This window comes from Chrysochloris asiatica, unplaced genomic scaffold (genome assembly GCF_000296735.1).
Source record: "Chrysochloris asiatica unplaced genomic scaffold, ChrAsi1.0 scaffold00253, whole genome shotgun sequence".
Classification (NCBI taxonomy): Eukaryota; Metazoa; Chordata; class Mammalia; order Afrosoricida; family Chrysochloridae; genus Chrysochloris; species Chrysochloris asiatica.
Window position 1 is genome coordinate 3,939,136 of NW_006408771.1, and position 6,730 is coordinate 3,945,865.

Sequence of the window (6,730 nt, forward strand, 5' to 3'; positions counted from 1 at the left end):
AATTGCTGTCTTTGAATTCTGGTGTTTGCAAAGCATGTTAAATATAGCATAGACTGGCGGAAGAATGAACAAATCTGATTTAGAAGTACAGCCAGAATGATTCTCAGAAGCGAGCATGATAAGAATTCATTGCATTTACTTTGGCTATGTAATCAAGAGGGACCAGTCGCTAGAGAAGATCATCATAGTTGATAAAGTAGAGCATCAGTGTAAAACAGGAAGACACTCAAAGAGATGGATCGACAGAGTGGCTACAGCAATGTGCTCCGACACAGCAGTGGTTGTGAGGATGTGGCAGGACCAGGCAGTGTTTAGTTCTGATGTGTATACAGCTCTTATGAGTTGGAAATAAGTAGATGGCACCTAAAAACAACACAATAACATTTCTCCTGTTAACTTACAATCTATGAAACAATTTCATAAATCTCATACTCAGTCATTTGAAAAGCTTTTAGAATGGTGTGGAACATACGTTTGCTGTTGGTTCAATAGCTATATGTTGTTATTGTTGTTATTATGTGCCATTGAGTTGGTTCCAACTCATAGTGATCTTATGTACAACAGAACAAAACACTGCCGAGTCCTGGGCTATTCTCACAATTGTTGTTGACACCACTACTGTTTCTACTGTGCTATTTTATCTCATCAGGGTCTTCCCCTTTTTCTGTGACCCTCTGCTTTACCAAGTATGATGTCCTTCCTAGAAACTGGTCCCTTTCGATAATATGTCCAAAATATGAGTGACGAGGTTTTTCAATCCTGGTTTCTAAGGAGCAATTCTGGCTCTATTTCTTCCGACAAAGATATGTTTGTTCTTCTAGCAGTCCATGGTACTTCTAATATTCTTCTCCAACACCATAACCTAAATGCATTAATTCTTCTACAATTTTCCTTATTCATTGTACAACTTCCACATGCATATGAGGTTATTGAAAATACCATGGCTTAATTCAAGCACACCTTAGTCCTCTAACTGACATCTTTATTCTTGAACACTTTAAAAAGGTTTTGTGCAACAAATTTGCCTAATGCAATATGTCGTTTGATTTCTTGACTGCTGTTTCCCTGTATGTTGATAGTGGGTCCAAGGAATCGAAGCCTTTGATATGTATTTCAGTCACTACATATCCACCTGGGCCTAATGGTTTATAAGCAGAAATGATGCAACAACTTCTTTACTCAAAACATTCAAAAGTCATTTTCTCAACTTATAACTCCTTTCCTCCTTTTTAGCAAGGATGGTGGATACTGGTGTAAACTGCATCATGGATCACTGAGTCACCTTCTGAAAGCTATTCTAGAGATTTGTCCAGCCAATAGCAAACTTTCCATGAACAGAAAGGAAACATAATGTTAAGACATTGACTTTGGGGTATTTATATGTCATATTCATGTGAAAGTTGGACAGTACATAAGGAAGAACATAGGAGAACTGAGGCATTTGAAAAACAATGTCATTTTGTATTAATTGAACTGAATTTATTAGGTGCCAAGCAGTGTGCTCAGTGGGTGCTACATAAAATACCCAAATGTATAATAGATTGTTCAGGGTATCTAGGTTAATATGTGTTTCCCAAAGGTATCTGTTGATAGTTCCCTTTCTCAAAGCTTCTTTATTGAAACTTCTCATTTGATCTTCAAAGAATCAATCTGCCATTATCAATTCTTTTTGATAAACAAGAAAGCTGAAGATAAAAAATATGAGTATCTTGCCCATGATTCGCACATATTGTTGCATGATTTTCCATCATTGAACTATTTGGAGCATTAATTATGAGCAAGATTGATTAATAGAAACTATGTATCTCTGCCAATTCCAAAACCACAGCAAATAATCAAAAAAATGAATAAATGACTTAACAGTTCACCGATGTTACTAATGAGTTTATCATTTTCCTTCATGAAGAAAGCAGATACTCTTCCAAGCTTGAGGTTGCATTTTTTCCTACATTCTAGCAATATTAACATTCTATATCCCTAACCAGCTTCTAATTATTAATGTTTGGTAGTAAAGTTATCACTTTATTTCTAAAGACATTTTATTAGGTAGCGCCCCACCACCACCTCCTCCACACACACACACATACACAATGCAATCCAGGTAGCATGAACTGGGCCTTATTCTCCAGCGGTGGTGTCTGTAAAACTTACCAAAAATTTAGCAGTAAATGCATTTGGCAAAACTCTGGGCTCATATAAACACATGATACCAGAGTAAAGACAAAGGTGATTTTCTAAAAACAAGAAATTTACTTTATAATGAGTTTCTGAATTAAAGGAACTTGGGCAATAATTAATTGCTTGCATAATAAATACTAGCTATTGACAGTGAGCAATTTGCTCTGTATAGTGCAGATGCTTTGGTTTTGTAGTGGAATGCCAAGCTATCTACTGGTATTTGCATGTCCTCAAACAGCACATGTTAAAGTACCAAAACCAAATCCACTGCTATTGAACTGATTTCGATTTTGACTCACAGCAATTCTATTGGACAAAGTCGAATCCTGCCATAGGGTTTCCAAGGCTGGAATCTTTACAGAAGCAGATTTCCACATCCTTCTTCTGTAGAGGCACTTTTGACACTTTGTTTGGCTACTGAATGCTTATCCACTATGACCACCTTTATTTGTGTTAGTGGACCTGTTGTTGTTAAGTGTCCTCCAGTCATTCCTGACTCATAACAAAACTGTGTGTTTATACAATGGAATACTAATCAACAGTTAAAATAAATCAATCATAGATGAATCACAAAACACTCTCAGTGAAAAAAGTCAGACATAAAGTATCATGTATTATTAATTCCATTTACATGAAACATCCAGAAAAGGTATTTCTACACAGACAGAAGGTGATAGCAGTAGCTGGTGTGTGTGCATTCCTACGCATGTGTGCAGGCAGGTTTGTGTGTGTATGCGCTCATACATTAATGTAAATATGCATGAAGGGTTTTGTTAGACTGATGAAAATGTCCGAGAGGTGACTCCTAATGATGGTTGTGCAACTTGGTAAATTTGCTTAACATTATTAAATTGCACACATTTCTTGAAACCAGTGAATTAGGTATGTAAAATACATCTCAATAAAGTATAAAAATACATGTACTTTTCTCATAACTAGAATAATCACACTTTCTATGAAAATTTTTGAAAATTGGTTGCTTTTAAAGATATAAAGCAAGGTTGTTTGATTATCTATTATTGCTTTCGAGAGGATTACATCTGAGCAAAACCCTATGAGACAGTAGAATGGTGCATCAGCTTCTAAGGCTATCATGGATGCAGACCGCCCTTCTTGCTCCTATGAACATATGGCAGATGCAAACTGCTGACATTTTGATTGAAAACCTAATGCTTTAACAATTGTGTCACCAAGGCTCCTTATTTAAATATATTGTGTTGTCAAGTGCCATTAAGTAGGTTCCGACCCAGAGCAATCCTGCATAAGATTTCCGAGAAGCGGCTGGGGAGCTTGAATCACCGACCCACCTTGTGGTTCAAACCGACTTTACAGTTTAGCGCATTAATCCACAGCGCCACACTAGGATTCCGCAATAATTATGTACACGGTTCCGCAGGAGAAAGATGGGGCTTTCTGCTCCCGTAAGGAATTACAGCTTCGGAAACCCTGTACAGGGTCACTATGAGTCAGAACTGATTCCACGGCATATAACAACAAAATGCGCAGGAGAAAGATGAGGCTTTCTGCTCCCGTAGAGATATACAACGTTGGAAACCCTGTACAAGGTCGCTATGAGTCGGAAACGACTCCACGGCACATAACAACAATAATTATAATGAACTCTAGGAAGCGTAGTGCTTACGCTATGAGTCAGAACCTCAAGGTTAGCAGTTTGAAACTACCACCTGTTCCCTGGGAGAAAGATGAGGCTTTCTGCTACTGCAAAGATTTACAGCCTCAGAAATCCTATACAGAGTCGCTATGCATCATAACCGACTCCACAGCACACCACCACCAATAATTATACATTTAATTAATCTTATGGTTTTAACTCATTTGATGTCTATCTTTGTGAAATGCTTTAATGTTAAATTGATGGTTATTCTTACATTTCTGTTATTAGAGATATCAAAGATCAAATTCAGTATTAAGGATTGCTAGGTTATATAAGATTTTTTACATTTTATATATGCTTTGCCATACACAATTTGACAAATGCTACTTTCTACTCTAACAAATCATATTGCTGCTGAGTTTCACTGTGTTGTGTTTTGAATTTGTGTATTTCTTCCTTGCAAGATGCTTTCTTTAATAATAGGATTATTAGAGTAGTATTTGAATTCTCAGGTCCATGACCTCCTCCATCCATATCCAGAAGAAACTTTCTCAGAAAAAACTTGTTATACCTAACTTCTGTATGAATTCCTATCTGCTTACACCCTTCATCAGTGATTTTAAATCATTGCACTTAAAAGTAATAAAATATTCCCTGTATCATTAGAAAGTGATTACAAATTTATTGATTGCAAAAGTCATATAAAAGGTAAAATACTCTTAACTTTGAGAATGACTTTCCAGTCTGGTTTCTTGATTAGAGTTGCGTTGATACATAGAGTCATTTTAAATAAATACTTTGTAATTTAGAGTTGCAGTGGTAAATACTAGATTATTTCCTTTCTTAGCCACTAATGAAAATAAATAATTTAAAATTCTGTTTTAAAAGGAAACAAACAGAAGTAAATCAGTAGCAATCACTAAAGATAAGCACTGGGTGGCTAACTGACCAGCCTCTCCTCTGAAACCCTAATCAAGGTTGCTATGAGTGTGAAATGAGTTGAAGACATTTAACAACACCTGCTTGCCTTAGCAACAGCCTTGGATTCCCTAGGGTACTTTTCATCTCCTCTTTTTATCCTTCCTCTTGCCTCACACATTTATTCAATTAAACATGTGAGACCAGAGGTAGTAGTTCAATGGAGAGAAACTCTTTATCTCAAAACCTGCTTTTACACTTGAGCTAATCAGAGCAGTGTCCTGCATGTCCAAATCTAATTCTTCATCTTCACATTTTCAAAACCTGAGGTCATGCTATTTTACTCAGTTTGCATTCGCTTTCAAGAATAGTTTTTTCCTGAGTACAAAAGCAAAATTTTAAATGTAGAAACAATTTTAAGATTTTCCAACACTTGTACACATGCAAATACACATGCACAAAATTATTAAAGACAATAAAATAATCATCAGAACATGAGAGGACAAAAAAAAGGCAAAATCAAAACAATGTGAAAATGAAAATAATATTTTTAGAAGTGGAAAACATAGTTAAAATCAAAAAGTAAATAAATGTTTTAAAGAACTAAGTCAGAATTAGAGAACCAGAAGACTGATTTTAAAACATTACCCCTAGTACAGCACAAGTATCTACAATTGAAAAGCACCCACAATTTCATTACCCAGAGATCTATCCAGTAATATTTCAACAAAGCTGTAATTAGATTATGTGTAGTAATAGTATGGGCTACTTGTGAAGATATGAATATGTTTTTGATAGATAGCTATGTTTTAAAACTGATGTCTCTCTCTGTTAATACAGGTAGTGTCTGATGACTGCACTTATGACCTTTAGGTTTTTCTTTGTACAACATACCTTTAGTAATAAGTACTACTACTAGATAAAGGAGCTTTGGTAGCATCGTGGTTTTAAGTCAGGGTGTTGACCCTAAGGTCAGCTGTTTGAAACTACCAGCTGTTCTATGGGAAAAAGATGAGGCTTTCTGCTCCCATAAAGATTTACAGTCTTGGAAACCCTATACTGCATCACTATGAGTTGGGACCAACTCCATGGCACATAACCACCACTACCATCATGACATATAGGGTTACAGGATATAATTTTCTAATTTTATTATTCTCATACCAACCCTTAAAGACAAAGTTCTGATTTATAAAGATACTAATGACAAGAGGCAATGCTAATGAAAACTAAAAAAAAAACAAACAAAACTGTATATTAAGTATTCATCTTACATCAGAACAATGATGGAGCTGGCAGAACACAACCCTAGTGTAAATCTGGGACTGGCTGTGTTAATAAGGACTGCCCAGTGTTCAATCTTTTATAGCATTATTCAAAGGTCTGTTTTCTTAAGGGGTCAAAATAGTTCTAATTTTAATAGTTAAGCACATTGCCTGGATCTTTTTTGTATGCTCATGTTTTGACTCTTTTTTCTTGTCCTTAATGATTTTGTGCATACTTGATGTTTTTATGTGGTAATCTAATTATCTCTAACAAGTTGAAATATATTCTTGAGACCAAACATTTGCACATATCTATAAAACTATTAGGACAAAACTAATAAGGAATTTCTGACTCAAATGTAAATTTGGAATGTTTTATTATATAATAGTCAATTTACATTTGTTTGATTTCATTCTCCCATCTATAATTCTTAGTAATTGATTCAGTTTTCTTTTCCCTAAATATTTTATAGAACATCCTTCAGCCAGATCTATTAACATATTTTGATATTTTATTTATCTGAAGATTTTATTTTCTTTGACTATTTCATTGTTTTAAAAGACAGTTCTTCTTGTTAAATGCCATCATGTTGGTTTCAGCTCATAGCAACCCAACATAGAGTTTCACAGGAATTATTAGTGCATTTAAACTGCCAATCTTGCAGTTAGCAGTCCAGGGCTTATCCTACACCATAGTTTGCTTTTGCTGATTGAGTCCTGTCCAGTGGGTTCCAACTCACTGTGACACTATTTG